The sequence below is a fragment of the Rhinolophus sinicus genome, linkage group LG12, assembly GCF_036562045.2.
Source record: "Rhinolophus sinicus isolate RSC01 linkage group LG12, ASM3656204v1, whole genome shotgun sequence".
NCBI classification, from domain to species: domain Eukaryota; kingdom Metazoa; phylum Chordata; class Mammalia; order Chiroptera; family Rhinolophidae; genus Rhinolophus; species Rhinolophus sinicus.
Genome location: NC_133761.1, coordinates 22,049,873 through 22,067,523, shown reverse-complemented (window position 1 = coordinate 22,067,523; position 17,651 = coordinate 22,049,873). Strand labels below are relative to the sequence as shown.

The window sequence follows — 17,651 nt, the reverse complement described above, 5'->3', positions numbered from 1 at the left end:
TGTATAGCAATTATATAATTAGCAGTTGAAGAAACTCCCCCCTATTTTCCAGGGTAGATGTACTCTTAGTCTCACCAGCAATGTATGATTGTTATAGTTTTTCTGAATTCTCACAGCCTTTGGTATTATGACTTTTTCTTTTTAGTTTGGCTCTTCTAATGTTATGGTAGACTGAACGGGTCTGCTCGCCTGCGTGCACTCAAGCCAAATAATAACATACAAGAAGGAGTTTGCAGCCAAGAAAGTCTTGTTTATTTAAGGAGTTGGCACCAAGTTGGGAGACACAGGTGAGCCAGCGTTCTCAGAAACCTGGCTCCCTATTGGCCTCTCTGGCTGGGTTATATAAGGGAAAAATCATTCATCATGGTTACTATGGGAGCTGGAGCTGGGGGCTCTACTGATTGGTTCGGGCTAAGGCAGGAAGTTTTAGCTTCAGGTCCTGATGTCAATCATGGCAGTGTGCTGTCCGGTTCCCTGGGGATGCGGTCCGTGGGATTGTTCCACTATCACGAGTCTGGAGCTGAAACATCACTGAGGCCAAGGTGTTATCTTTGTTTTACTAAAACCTTATTCTAGTTTGAGTTTTTAGTTAGTTTGTTTGTTTCTTGGTCATGGTTGATAGACCTGAAGCTTTGTTAAGTGAGTTTGGTGACCAGAACCTAATGCCCTAAGGGCTTAATGATTAAAAGGAGGGAACATACAGCACATGCATAGGTAAGAGGTTCTGGTGGCAAGAATGAAGGTGAGTCATAGTTTTGTCAGGATAAACAAAGTGAGCTTGGATGAAAGCAGAACGCATGCTAAAGAAACAAAGTTCATGTGCAGTTATACTACGTAATAAGCATATAATGATATCTCCTTATGGTTTCAATTTGCATTTCTCTAATATCTCACGATATTGAATCTCTTTTCATATGCTTACTTATCATCAGTACATCTTCTTTGGTGAAATGTCTATTCATATCTTTTGTCATATTCTAATTGTATTGTTTGCTCTTTTATTGTTAAATTTTGAGAGTTCTTTGTATGTTCTAGATTTTTGACAGATATATGCTTTACAAATAGTTTCTCCTAGTTTGTAGCTTGTCTTTTAATCCTCTTAACAGAGTCTTTCTCAGAGTATGGGTTTTTAATATTGATGGAATCTAATATCAATTTATTTTATGTATTAAATTTCTGGTATTATGTCTAAGGATTATTCACTTAGTCCTGGGTCATAATGAATATCCTATCTTATATCTAAAAGTTACATTATTTTGTTTTATATTTAAATCTATGATCTATTTTGAGCCAATTTTTAAAGAGCCCAGAAATAACCCTCATATATATGGTTAATGAATATTTTATAGGGAGTCAGGAATATTGAACAGGGAAAGGATAATCTCTTCAATGAATGACATTGTGGAACATGGATATTCACATGCAAAAGAATGAAGTTGGACCCTTATCATGTACTACTCACAAAAACTAACTTAAACTAGATTAAAGACTTAAATGTAAGAAATGGAACCAGAAAGCTGCTAAAAAAAAAAAAAAAGAGAGAGACAGAAAAAGTTTCTTGACCTTGGCCTTAGCAAGGAATGTTTTTTTTGTGGCACCAAAAACACAAGCAACAAAAGCAAAAATCAATACATGGAACTACATCAAGCGAAATAGCTTTTGCACAGGAAAAGAAACAATCAACAAAATGAAAAGGCAACCTATAAAAGGGGAAAAATATTTGTAAATCATATATCTGTTAAGGGACTAATATCCAAAATAAATAGAAACTGATACAACTCAGTAGCAAAAAATAAATAAACACAGGTAACCCTCGTATAACACGGCACTTCTATAACACGGTTTCACTCTAACACGGTTCGAGAATTGAGGAAAACCCTCACACAACATGGCGTCCTAGAACACGCTGTCACTCTAACATGATTTGAGAATTAGAGAAATCCCCGAAAACACAGAGCATAATAAGAGCTTTTAAGAGCAAAAGATATCTCATTCAAAATTAGGGAAATCCTTGAACGACACGGAACATAATAACAGCTTAGTAGTGATGACAAAGAAAACATTTAATACATATTAATATGTTTTTCTTTTGGCGAAAATTGCTTTAATAGAGACATTTCTCTTAATTATAAAAACATAATAGTATACGTTTTTGTTTTTTTTTAATTTTTGGAAACTAATCCTGTTTTTTTGTACTAGTTCTTCGTTTCGTATAACATTGATTCACATAGCACAGCATTTTTAGGTAACCCCCGTGTTATGCGGGGGTTACCTGTAAAATTAAAAAAAAAACACATTAAAAATGGGCCTGAATAGATATATAGACCTGAATATATATATATATATATATATATATATATATATATATATATATATATATATGAGAGAGAGAGAGAGAGAGATCTTATTTGTTTATTTTGTTTGTTTGTTTTTTAAGGAAAACATACAAATGGCTAACAGGTACATGAAAAGGCACTTAAGTAGAGGGAAATATAAATCCAAACCACAATGAGATATCACCTTATACCTCTTAGAATGACTATTATCAGAAAGACAAGAGACAACAAATCTGGTGAAGATATGAACTAAAAACTAACGCTTTGATCCATTTTGAGTTAATTTTTGTACAGGGGCCATAAGAAAAGATGAAATAGTGCCATTTGCAACAACATAGATGGAACTTGAGATTATTATGCTAAGAGAAATAAGTCAGACAGAAAAAGTCAAGAACCATATGATTTCACTGATATGTAGGATATAAAAGTGAAAACAACAAAGGAACAAGACAAACAAATCAAGAAACAAAAATTCATAGACACTGACAATAGTTTAATGGTTACCAGAGGGTAAGGGGAGAGGGTGTTGGTAGAAGAGGGTAAACAAGTCAAATACATGGTGACGGAAGGAGAATTGACTCTGGGTGGTGAACACAATGTGATATATAGATGATGTATTACAGATTTACACACCTGAAACCTATGTAATTTTACTAACCATTGTCACCCTAATAACCTTTAGTTAAAAAACAAACAAACAAACAAACAAACAAAACCAAAACCTAACCCTTGTGTGCACTGCTGGGGGAAATGTAAATTGGTATAGTCACTATGGAGAACAAAAAATTCAAGAAATTCAAAACAGAACTAACATATTATCCAGCAATGCTACTTGTGGGTATATATCTGAAGGAAATAAATACAAAACAGAATATTGAAAAGATATCTGCAGTCCCATGTTCACTGTACCATTATTCACAATAGTGTCGATGTAAGAAATGTCCAAACCTATAGAGAATTTTTATGAGTTTGTTTCAGCCAAAACTGACAATTGCCAGAAAGCAATATATAAAATGCTCTGGAGAGTGACAGTTTTGCAGTTTATTTTACACATTTGAAATTAAGGAGGGAACAGAAGAAAGATTACATAAGACTCGGAGAAAGCAAGGCAGGGACTGCATTACAGGATAGTTAACAAGGTTATTTGTTTTTCTGTTGGTGGTTACATTTATTTCAAAGGTGTGTTGTTAACCTAGATGCACAGAAACAGTGAACAGGGCTTGTTTAAGGCAAAGATAAACCTTTACTGAAAAAAAAAAAGTTATGTGTCAGGGTGTGACTAACCACCATGACCTCCCCAGTGTTATCAGATCACCCTGTGAGGCTCCTTTCAGTAGAAACCCTTTTTTGTCCACAACAGTCAAAGTATGGAAACAACCTAAGTGTGTATTGACGAATTAATGCATTGAAGGGAAGTCGAGTTTGCTACCGCAAAACATGTCTTTTGGGATATTGATTGTGGTTATTTTTAAGAAAGAAAAGACTCAAGAAAAACCTCGATATACCCCTTAACTGTCTAAAAGGAATTTAGATAGAGGACATGCTCCAGGAAGAGCAAAATCATCATATATAACAATACTTTAGTATGAACTACTGTGTAATAGACACGGAGGCACCTAACAAGACCTGTCTCATTAAAGCCTCACTGTGCCCCATTGTAAAAAGTGGCCCAGCAAATATTTATTAATCAAATATTTGTTTTCATATCTCCCCATGAATTTCTTTCCTGCTCTTTGAAGTCCCAAACCTCAACCCCAGTTTACCTTAGGTAAGTTGGCACATAAGCCCTAAATACGTTGTCTGTCCTCTGATTTCATATTCTTATGTAACCTCCGTATACATGTAATAATTTTGTAATTTTCTGTTAATCTATTTTATATTATATATATGTATACATATATACATATACATATATACATATACATATATATATATATATATATATATATATATATATATATATATGTATATATTTGGTATGCCAAAAATGTATAACATTTTAAGAAAGGAGAAAACTCTATTCATCCAGACACTTCTGATTATAGCAAATTACTGCTTGAGCAACATTGACAAAAGTGTTCACTTGTATGCATATTTTTTGGCACCCCTGGTACATGTACAGAGGGAGCAAAAAAAATGTATACACATTTTAAGAAAGGATAAAACTGTATCAAAATTATAATACTTGATATATACTGTTAACAAAACATGAATACAAGTCACGTTTGACTTCTGCAATTACAGGAGGTGATCAAAGTGGTTACCATCTGCGTCCACACACTTCTGATTATGGCTAACATTGCGTAGACTTCTGTAGTGTGGATGTAAACTGTTCCAACACAATAGCAGAAGAAGCAGGACTTGTGTGAAGCCTCCCGGATCTTTCCTTGTGCACATCACACACAGTACCATGTGTCTCAAACTTATCACGAATGCGTGTTGGAGATTCTGTTGCAGACTCACACCTCCATTGTCGTTGTACTTCCACAACGTTCTCAAATTTCAAATACCGGATCAAAATGGTTTTGCACTCCTCAAATGACAACTGTGCTTCTGCCATTTTCCTTGACTGTCCTGCCTGTCACATGGTGACGCTAGCATTCATTTGATTAATGCCATCTTTTGAGAAAACGTCATACCTACACATTGCTACTGTAGTTGAATTCAACTTCAAAAAGTAATTTACTCATAGATAACATCTCTTATAATTTATACATATTTTGGCTTTGGCACCCTCAGTACTCACACACACACACACACACACACACACACACACACTGGAATATTATTCAGCCATGAGAATATTTGTATTAACATGGATGGATTTTGAGAACAATATACTGAATAAAATAAATCAGACATAAAGACAAATATAGTATGGTCTCACTTGCATGTGGACTCTAACAAGCTTAAATCATAGAAGCAGAGAGTAGAACAGTGGTTGTCAGGGGATGGGGGAGGGTGGAGAAAAATGGCAGATGATAGTCAACAAGTACAAACTTCCAGTTATAAGAGTAATATGTTCCAAGGATCTAATGTACATGATGGTGACTATAGTTAATAGTACTATACTGCATACTTGAAATTTGCTATGAGAGTAAATTTTAAATGTTTTCTCATCATAGCAATAACAACAAAATAGCACTCAGGTAATGTGAAGGGTGTGGTAACTAACCTTATTGTGGTAAACATTTCACAATATATACATGTTTCAAATCATCACATATATAAACTTATACAGTGTCACATGTCAATTATATCTAAATAAATCTGGAGAAAATATCACAAGATACAAATATTTCATTATTATAGAAATCAAGATTTGGTCAGGAAATGGATTGTTCTATTGATAAAAGAAGCTCACTGGGATTAGAATAATTTAGAGAAACAGAGATTGTCTGACTTATATAATTAAGCAAAATTTTACTTATACCGTGTTGCCTTCCAACATTAATAGAATAATGCTAAGAATACTTCTAGTCAAAATATAGAGTTGTGTCTACCAATCCATTTTCAGTTCTGTATCCACACTCCATCTATCACATATTATCAAAATAAATCAAATCTCATAAACAAAACAAAACAAAAAAACAGTGACACATTATCCATTATTGATGAGAAGTCTTTGCTTTCCAATGGAAATTTCATTCATAATTTAACACTTGAATTATTGCTTAGTTTGATTCCATAAATGTGTAGCAATATTGGGTGATTGGTGAAGCTTGGATCCAATAGAAAGCTTTTAAAACACAAAAGATGCAACTACTTGAAAGGACTGATTAGAAATAAAAGTGTGAAGAGTTTGTAGATTAACTTCCTGCCTACAACAGGAAGTGATAACAGTCACTGTTAGAAGTGCTAACTTTAGAAAAGGAATGGGGCTTTTCTGTATTTTAGGTGAAGAAAGGAGATGTGAAAAACTAGAGGCCTATTAAGAAAGAGAATAAGGAATTTGAGAAATTATATTCAGTACCTGTCATATACATGGTTCTCAATGCATATTTACTAAATTATACAAAGAGTAATTGCTATGCATTTCAAGGGGACAACCAAATTATTATTTAAGAATATGAAGAATTACTATATTTAATAATTCTGTTTTTAGAAAAATATATTTGACATAGATACACATTCTTTGTGGTGTGTTTATCATTTAATTATTAAAGGGTTCATGGTCAATTAGGCTTTTTAGCTGGTGACTCACTGCCCCATTGTTTGCCTCTTAGCAGCTAAATAATTTTTACTTCATAACATAACTTAGAGACAAAGAACAGCATCTGTGTGGTTTGCCTAACACTGCACACGTGTGAAATGTTGGTTAGGGGAGATGAGACTTTGTTTTCGTGATGCAGATATATAGAACTGATTAATAAAATGTACGATTTTTTTATCTGGATGTTTCAGCTCTACAGTGTTATATGTCCATCTAGGCTTCATTTTTGTTGTTGTTGTTGTTGTTTTTTTAATTAATGAAATAGCATGAGCAAAGGAGAGAGAGAGAAATAAAGATAAAGTGATAGAAAGAGAATTGAAGAGAGTAAGATACTCTAAGGCTGTAGGAGAGCCTGCGAAACTTCCTTAATATTCACCCTAAACATAACTATAGTAAGAGGTCAGGATCAAATACTGTAATATGTGCTTAATGATCTGGTGGATGTGGAGCACAAGGAATTGAGGAAATGTAAAAAGAAAATGAGAAGAAAAAAGAATAATTGTCTAAATGCTTAATAAACAAAACTGTGAAATTTCAAGTTATATTTCTATTAAAGGAATGAAACCTTAAATATAGATCTACATTATATAAAATTTTCAACCTATAAATAAATGTGTCTCAAGTGTGGTAAATTATTCTTAAAAAACAATTACGTAGAGTCCATGATTTCACCATGTCAATATAATTGTTAAATGTCTTATGTGTAAAATATATATATAAAAAAATATCCTTTTGATCTTGCTTCTATAATAATGAGATCCACTATTTTTTTCTTATTAGAATAATATATTGCATTGTAATCATTTCTCTGTTATTATAAACTTCTCTAATCTCACCTTTCTTCTCTGCTTATAAAGTGTAAAATTGGATTCCCTAATATTAAAAATAAATTTTATTGACCTTATATAGTGAATATTAATCACCTGTGTGCAGCTCTTGACATCCAAAATTTAAGCTCCAGTGAAGTGACTTACACTGTCATGGTGTTATTAATTAGTTCATTCGCTCACTCATTATTCATCATGGCCCAAAGCAGTTTTGATCCTCAACTGTTCTCCCACAGCTGACTAGTTTGTCTAATTGGGGCATGAACTAAACTCTGCAAAGTATTTTGCATTTGTTTCTGAAGTAGGACAGTGGGTTGGCGTTAATATATCTTTTCCAAATATTCTCAAATCAAAGAACAAGGCTACATTTGCCTGATTTATGCCTTTGCTCCTGTTCTCTACGCACTATTTAGAGCTCTGTGTTAAAGTTAGAAGAACACCCTTTTCAATTGATCATGTCTTTATGTACCTTCCCCCCCCATATATCAAATGAGGGGGTGGGATGGATGATATTTAAGGTGTTTTGAATCTGCAATGTTTTATGACTCCAGCAATCTCAATATATCCATTATTTTTACACTACTATATTAACCAAACTATGGGCAAAAAATGCGGAGAGAAAATGACATTCAGTATTACTATAGAAACTCCAAGTCTTTTTATTTTACTTACAATGAAACGTTATGCTAAATTTATTAACAAACAGCAAAGTTGTTATATTTATATTTCTCTTAGGATCCTTAAGCTTATTTATACTTTGAAAGACGTGCTACTAAATAATCAATGTCCAAAATACAATCAAAAGGAGGGATAAAAAAAAATCAAAAGAATGAAAGCATCTTTCACTCAATGGTTAAACAATATCATGAATTTATTTTATCTACTGAATAGATTAGTATCATTCTATAGAAAAACATGATGGGGTTTGCAGCTGGACCCTAATGAATGAGAGTAATTTAATGAATTGAATATTTTTTGTCTCCATCCAAGAGCTGAGAAAATAAAAGGACCTCATGTTGTAAATTAGCTGAAAATGGGAAGTCTATGTTGTTATTACAAGTTCTGTTGGACAAAAAGACAATATTTTGTTGGAAGGCAGTTTGCAATTACAGCTTACCTATTTCCAAGAACTGATAAAAATCCAAGTTCTAAAACATCATGGCAACAATAACAAAAACATGAAAATATTGTGTGTGGGGAAGCTTATGGATAACAAAGATATATTAAAGAATAATGTAATTCCTGTCAGATTCTGCCCCTTTTAGGGTCAACCATTTTTCCAATTCCAGTCATTTTCCCAAAAAGAACCATTAACCTGTATTTTATCTGAGGGGCAAAGGAAGGAACATTATGGCATGAAATGGGCTCTAAGATATCTTCATTGCAACATTGGATTTGAAACAGTCATTCTCATTTTTTTCTAAGCTCTTAGCATATTTTTACATATAATTTATGAGGACTGATTAATTATCTTCACCAGAAATATTAATATTTGGTTTTGTCTCCGTATCTGTCAACAGATTAGTAGACAAATACTAATAAATTAATGGTATTACATATAATCTATGGCATGGATTCTTAACCTTGGTTGAATCTTAGAATTACCTAAATAGATTAAAAAATAAAATACTGATATCAGCGGCTTAACCAGGCAAATTAAATCAGGAGCTCCTAGAGTGGGACTGGCATTCCAAATAGAGAGCTGACATCAGAACAATTAAACTGGTATAAAAGTGCAAAGCATTCTAATGTAGTTTAGATTATTTCACTAGTCTTTTCTAATGGATAAAGAGATGCAGTTAGATAAATTGTAACATAGTTTAATCCTGGAGTTGCTATGATTTATGACTTAAAATGTATATATGTAAAATACATATTATCCCAATTCCAAAGCAAGCCATCCTAACAAGATAATATCTCTAATTTATTTATTGAGATATATTTTTAAAATATATTTTCTGATGAGTAATTAGAAGATGTGACGCACAAAATGGCAGCTCCCAGAAATAAACTTACAAAATGTGATATTTTTACCAATTGCTTCTTAAAAACCTATTAACTTGATCTCTGTGATCCCATCTGTTTGGTCTCTTTAACAATTTTAGAAAAGTCGTATAAAAATATGAAAAGTAAGTCGACACATTTTAAAAAACAATGCCCTGATCCTGTTAGTAATTTCTGACTGTTGAAAAAAAATGAATACAATGGTTGGAAAATGTAATTAGGGTTCGATAAAGAAAGAACACAGTCCCTGACTTCTGGAAATTGATCTGATGCTCACATCTAGACCTCAGTGTTATTACAAATTTATTTAACTCTTATAGCTAAGCCATATTATTGTCTTGTTGAAGGTAAACAACTTCACAAAGCATTTATTTCAGACAAGGGCACTATGTAACCCATAAAATACCAAACATCTCCCTTTCTCACTAAGCGAATAACTGCTGTTTTTTTCTATTAACTTTATTCTTTTAATTTGTCCTGCTTATAGATAAAAAATATTGAGATACACAATGATACGCTTTCTCCAGCTTTCTGACAACACTCAACCTGGAACAAAACCCTGCTCCCTTAAGTCCTCCCCAAAATTACCCAACCAAAACTCAAATCCTTAATAGATTCCTTACAATACTCGCTTACATGGTTCACCATGATGTGGGTTTTCCTTCACTAAATGAGTAATTAACCTACCTTGTTTAACTACAAGCATGTAGTTTGAAAGAGAATTCCCACTCTTATTCTGAGACTTTTCTCTACCTAACCCTGCTCTTCTTTCTGATTGGTATGTTGTTTCTTTAACTAATAGCAGTAAATCAGGTAAATTCAAATATCACTAGTTCAGAGCTATTCTACTACTCTTAGAAGATTTGCTTCTATCTTCTGAAAATCATTATATATTGAATTACAAATTAAATCTCAGCAAGAACATTATTTCTTTGAAGACACCTAATTTTTTCCCTACCTCTCCTTTTTACTCACTACAGTAAAAAGGGTTTTGTGCATATAATAATGTAGTATAGCCTAGGTCTTTGATGTTCCTTTATCAGCCTGATATTTCACTAGCCATTTATATAATTTTTCTCTTCAAATGTATGTCTAAAGTATGTCAAACTTTAAGGTACGCAATTGGTTCTTTCACATTGTTCTATCAGAAAATATATTATTATACATGCACACAAAATATAACATTTCTTATTTATCTTTCCATGCATACTGCCCTAATGTCCATCCATTTTCTATCTTTTTTCTGATCATCTTTTATTTTCATATCCATGAAAATAAGCCTCCAACCTACATGATTGCAAGAGCTATTTTGTTATAGCTTCTCCATGTTGATTTCTTCTTATAATGAAATTATAATTTCATTTGAAATTATAGAATATAAGGTATAAACATTAAAGAATGTGTAGACTGTATAGAATGTAAGGTATAAAAATTAAAGAACGGAGTCTTGAAAAATCAATATGTGATAAACTTCTGATAGATATGAAGTACAGAGCCGTGAATTTTATGGTTCAGTATTTACTTTTCTAGGTTAGTGTCTAATTCATCCACGTGGTAACTGTAGGATCTGCCTTTCCATAGGTGGAGACTTTAGTCAAAAGATCAAACTAGAATTTTAACACAGAATTTTTTATTTGATTCTGGTTAAAAAAAAAAAAAGAAGAAAGAAATGTTTTTCATGTTGTATGCTTTTAACATATATGCAGTTGGGTTTCCTACTTTCTTACCAGAGAAATGAAAGAGCATCTAGATAAGAGAGACACTTGAAAGGATGCATAAATATGAACTGAAACTTCAGATGAATTGACTGGATCAGTGTCATTTGACTTCTCAGTTTTCTTATTCATTGAGGACTGAACATAGTCTTTTCTTTGAACTCTTGGAGACAACTTAATACAGTATATACCGTGATTACCTGAAAATTAGACTGGGTCTTATATTAATTTTTGCTCCAAAAGACGCATTAGGGCTTATGTTCAGGGGATGTCATCCTGAAAAATAATGCTAGGGCTTGATTTTAATAAGTTAGGTCTTATTTTTGGGGAAACACGGTAGTATCCCCCCATCCATGGGAGATATGTTCCAAGACTCCCAGTGGATGCCTGAAACCACAGATAGGTTTGAACACTATATACACTATATATTTTTTCACATACTTACATACCTATGATACATTTTAATTTATAAATTAGCGATAGTAAGTGATTAATAACAGTAATAATAAAATAGAAAAGTTATAGCATCATACTGTAATAAAAGTTATGCGAATGGTTTGTGGTCATTATGAAATAAAGTAAGGGTTACTTGAACACAAGCACTGCCATACTGCGATAGTCAATCTGATAACTAAGAAGGCTACTAAGTGAGTAACTGTTGGGTAGTCTGTACAGTGTGAATATGCTGGACAGGGGGGTGATTCACCTGTTAGGCAGGACAGAGAGGTACAGCACAAGATTTCATCATGCTACTCAGAACAATGTGCAATTTAAAACTCATAATTTTTTTTTTACTTCTAGAATTTTCCATTTAGTATTTGTGGACCATGGTTGACTGCAGTTCACTGAAACTGCAGAAAGCAAAATTGTGCACGTGCCGGGAGCAGGGAAGGGGTGAATTACAATAATGATTTAAGAAACTTTTTACACATTAGTTTGAATTAAACATTTGTCACTTTCAACCAAATAGCTTAATTATTAAAAGGAGCATTATAGTGCATTTTTTAAAAATTAAGAATACTGTGACTGTTGTGGTCTTTCAACCAAATATATTATTATATAAAAATAACCATTAAAAATCCTTAAAAAAGGCAATACTTTCTTAGACAATAAAGAGAAACATATAATAATAATAATGATGATGATTTTATAGAGAAAATAATTAAATGCATTCAAATTCAGAATCTCTATACAATCACTTTGGTATAGCAACTAAGGAGTGATCACAATGGAATACCATGTTTCCCCGACAATAAGACCTACCTGAACAATCCATTCTAACACGTATTTTAGAGCAAAAATTAATATAAGACCTGGTATTATATTATTTACATTATATTATATTATATTATATTATATTATATTATATTATATTATATTATATTATATTATATTATATTATACCCAGTCTTATATTATAGTAAAATAAGACCAAGTCTTATATTAATTTTTGCTTCAGAAGACACATTTTGCTCTAAAAGACACAGAGCTGATTGGTTAGGTCTTATTTTCAGGGAAACACGATATATAGTAATGACCTTGAGAGGAGAGGAAACATGTAGTAACTTCACATAACACTGATGTTACACATATTAGTGTTATGTGAAGTTACTATATATTTATTAAATGTCATTTCATCACATTTAATTCTTTCAAAAAATTTGAAAGTATTTTTTTCTATGCTACAATTAAGATATCTAAGTCTCTAAAAGATTAGTTTATTAACTCAACATTGCAAAGCTACCATGAGAAAAAAAGTTGGATTTTCAGTCAAAAGAATTGGAATTAAATTATTGATTTTGTCATAATCACAATAATTTTCATTAATTATGGAAGAAAATAATAGATCTCAATGGACAATAGAGGAATAAAATAACAGTATAGATAAAGAAAATATGCAACATAATAGAATACCCAGGTAATAATAATTATTATCATCTATCATTTGTTCCATATATATGATATACAGAGCATGCTAAGTGTTTTACATTATTTCATTTAATACTAAAAACAACCATTTTGTTTTATTGTATTTTCCAAAAACAATCATTTTAAAAACAACTGTATTACAGATGAAGAAAGCAATATTTAGAGATGTTATGTAATTAAACAAATGTCTACTATAAAATAGTCAATTGGAAATTTAAGTCAGATTTCTAATTCACTAATCTGAGAACTAAACCAAAATTATATGTAAAGAAAAACAAAACATATGTATTAACCTGTGTGATGCAGTTTGGGGAAGTAATGACTTAGAAGTCAAAGGAGAAACACAAATATATAAGCTATTTTATAGTTTGGTGGAATTTATATTTGAATTGAAGATGTCAGAGTTTGGGGTTATAATTTGGGGTTATAAGTGATTAAAAAGAGAGGCAAGATTCCTCTCCACATGGAACTGATATCCTACGCAGAGAAAACTGATATTGAAAAAGAAACCAGAATATAAAACAAAATAATTACAGAATGATTACTAATAATAAATCAAGAGCACTAATTCAGGAATGGTTGCTAATATTTTTGAATAAGGAGAGGGAAAGAGCTGAAAAAATTTAGACATAGACCTTGAAAAGGACTTGTCGGCCAATCAAATTGTGGAGGTTATAGGAAAGTAAGTATATATCAAGGATGAATTCTATTTGGATTAAGCGATTAGATAAATGATAGTGCCACTATTGAAACAGAAAATTCTGGAAGAAAGACCAGTTTTGGCAGAATGGAAAAATGAACGATTTTGGAAGAATTAACATTTAGATTACACATATAAGGGATAAAGTCAAATATTTGGAAATAGGGGACTAGAGATCAAAAGACAGCTTCCTGAATTGAGATAGAAATTTTGGAGTCATCAATGTAAGATGGAATTTAAAGCCAAGGGGCTTAAAGAGGTCATTCTGGAAGAGAATTTTGATAAGTGAAAGAACCATATTACTGAACCATGAGTTTTTAAACGTTAAGCAATTCAGCAGTGAATATAAAATTAAAGAACAGGTTATACACTTTACATGGTTTTCTTAACTACATTAGTTTAATATCTAGAATTTTAATTTAGTAATCTAATTGCATAATTATGCTCAAAGAACTTCCTTTAAGACTGGGTAGAAGGGGAGAACCTGGCCAAGCAGTTTTATTTTTCAGCCCTTAATTGCACATTGGCTCCTCACCAGTCAACGATGAATTGGGAGAACGTGAACGGACACATAGAGAACAGGAAACACACACACACACACACACACACACACACACACACACACAAAATGTCAGAGCTTGCAAATGAACTCTTTATTTTTGGGAAAACAGAATAAAAACAATGTACTTTGTTATAAAATGTAGTTCTAGAACCAACAGGATCTACATCTGTATATTTAGAAATTTTCTAGTTCCTCCCACTTTCATCTGTTCTTGATATTCACAAATAAACATAATGATGCTATTTTTTTGTATGTCTCTGATTAATTTCTTATCTACGAATAATTGCTATTGTTTTGAATTCACAAACTAATTTTCCTTTTGCTTGAAACACAGAGATAGAATAGGCTTAACATATAATGTAAATGAGAACAAATAAGACGCCGGGATAAAATCATAGCCTTTTTTTTTTTTCAGAACAAACCAATAAAAAATTATCCTGAACACATAAATGCAAAGCAGAGCTTCTGTCGTCCTTGTAAACATATTGTGGAATACAATGCATTCTTAAGTATTATAAGGGGTAAGCCTTGTATATTCACATTGTACGTAAAAATTTGTTATTTAAAAGTGGTTCATTATCTTTTTCCATTGAATGAATGTAAGACATCAATGAATACACCTCTGTAGCTTGAGAGTCCCTATGCATTACTTATTTTAAAAATTAAACACTTGTTTTTATATTTTAAGCCTTTTAAATGCATAAAATGTATTTATTTCCTATTTAATAGTATTTTTCAGAATTATTAGTGTAAACTGACAAGCCTGTTTTTCAAAAAGACCATGAACCAAATCATTAACACTGGCTTACTATTGTCGAATACGCCAATAGTAGATATTTTTAGAAAACAAAACATAAAAATATAAATTTTAAGGAAAAGGGAACTCTTTCTAAAAATTCTGGGAAAATTTTGCTGGTATGGTTTTTACTTCATCACAATTGGAAACCAGTAGATTGATATAGGAAATAAACATACAAAGAGCTACTAAACATTGTAAAGATTACTACAATTTTATTTAGTACAGGTACCTCTCTATTTGTGCGATGTTATGAACCCTCACATCATCCAATATCTTTCAGTGTTGTCTTTGGAGGAGTTATGACGCTCATTAAAGATTATTAACATAACAAGATGAAAGTGTTCTCAGTGAATTAAGACTTTTAAATTATGCTTATTTATGAGTTCATTATTTGATTACTTGAAGCACTTTTATTTTCATTAGTGTAATAGTAGAACACTGCTAAATATATGAAAAAATGAACTTTAATCAGCATATATAAAAGAAAAAAAAGGCATGAACTTCTTATCTCATTGATTCTAAGGCCATGAAGTGAGGACACATGTTTGAATTGCTGTTGGCCAGGCAGTAGATCAACACCTTTGATAATTTTCATTGTATATATGCTCACACACAGTGTAGTTTGGAACGTAGTACTAGAGATAATAATAGAGCACTATCTTAAGAAATGTTGCACCATTAACACTATTGATAACATTGAAGTGCACTGAGAAATAAATTGGATATCACCTTATTTGAATTAAAAGGTGACTTGGAAAAATTGGTCTCTCAATATGAGGAAGACATAGGAATACTTCATTCACCTTTCCCATTTTGTCTTAGAGTGGCACACAGTAATTTTTTCTAAAATAATTTTAAAATTATTTCTTTAGATATGACACCAAAACATAGGTAACGAAAGCAAAAATAAACAAGTGGGACTACATCAAACTAAAAGTTTCTGACAGCAAAGAAAATAATCAACAAGAAGGAAAGGTAACTTATGGAAGGGGAGAAAATATTTGCACTCCATATATTTGATAAGGAGTTAATGTTTAAAATATATAAGGAACATATCCAACTCAATAGTAAAAAAAGCAACAATCTGATTAAGAAATGGACAGATGACCCTAATAGACATTTCTCCAAAGATGTACAAATGGACAACAGGAAAATGAAAAGATACACAGCATCACTAGTCATCAGGGAAATGCAAATCAAAATCACAGTGAGATATCAACTACAACTCTCAGAATGGCTATTATCAAAACAACAAGAAATGACAAGTTTTGTGAGGGTTTGGAGAAAAGGGAACCCCTGTACATTGTTTGTGGGAATGTAAATTGGTGCAACCACTGTGGAAAAATGTTCCTCAAAATATTAAAAACAGAACTGCTATGTGATCCACAATCCCACTTTTGGGTATAAGTCTCAAGGAAATGAAATAACTATCTCAGAGTGCTGTCTTCATTCCCATGTTCATTGCAGCCTTATTCACAGTATACAAGACATGGAAACAACCTAAGAAGATGTGAGAATGAAAATATATGTATCTATGTATGTATGTATGCATTCAGATGTAATAAAGAAGAAAATCCTGCCATTTGTCTCAACATAGATGGATGTTGAAGGCATTATGCTAAGTGAAGTAAGTGAACAGAGAAATACTTATATCCTCACTAATATGTGCAATCTAAAAAGACTGAACTCATAGAAGCAGAGAGTAGATTGGTGATTGCCAGAGGCTGGGGGTTGAGGGAAACTGGGAGTTACTGGTCAAAGGGTATAAACTTCCAGTTATAAGATGAATAAGTTCCAGGGATCTAATGTACAGCAAGATGACTATAGTTAAAAGTACTGTATAGTATTCTTGAAAATTGCTAAGAGAGTACATCTTAAATGTTCTCACACAACAATAAAAGGTTATTATGTGAGGTGATGGAGGTGTTAACTAATCTTATGGTAGTAATTATTTCCGAATATGTAAGTGTATTAAATCAACACATTGTACACCTGAAACATAAAACGTTATGTCTATTATGTCTCAGTAAGGCTGATAAAAAAGTATCTTTGTTTAGGTACATTTAAGATTCCACAGCTTTGTTCTTTATAGGAGAAGGATCAGATCCTGCTGAGGCAGGATTAGCCTAGGGGCATGACCTACCTCCCCTCCAGGCTGCAAGATAAGCTGCCTCCCTGGTTACACAAGTAACAAGAGACTCTGGCACGTGCAGCTAGAGAAAAACAAGAACCAGTTTTATCCAGCAGGACCGTCCCTCACCAGGACCGAACCTTTAGCTAATTATAATGTCATTATAATGTTATTTACATTGCAGTTACTATGACTCCCATCATGTGCCTGATGCCATGATAGATCTGGAGGAACCAAATAAGGAAGAAAAACCAGGAAACAGAGGGTCCTGCCCAGCGGTAAAACAACCAGATGTCACCAAGCCCTTCCCCTGGGAGGGATAATAACCCCTGAACAGAACTTCCTAAAGGCGATTTGCTCTCTGAGTTTGCCCAAATTTCCATGTCAAGCATGTACTTTTGCTGTAATAAACTCCCTACACTTTCTGCATCTGTC

At 32.4% G+C, this 17,651-nt stretch overlaps 1 long non-coding RNA gene across 1 annotated transcript; it reads left to right on the top strand.

The window, feature by feature from the left end:
• The first annotated feature begins 425 nt into the window (after positions 1 to 425).
• LOC141567870 (uncharacterized) lies at positions 426 to 17,645 on the top strand. Its single transcript, XR_012490807.1, has 3 exons — positions 426 to 542; positions 16,553 to 16,712; positions 17,401 to 17,645. It is a non-coding gene; the product is annotated as an uncharacterized LOC141567870 (long non-coding RNA).
• The last annotated feature ends 6 nt before the right edge of the window (positions 17,646 to 17,651 follow it).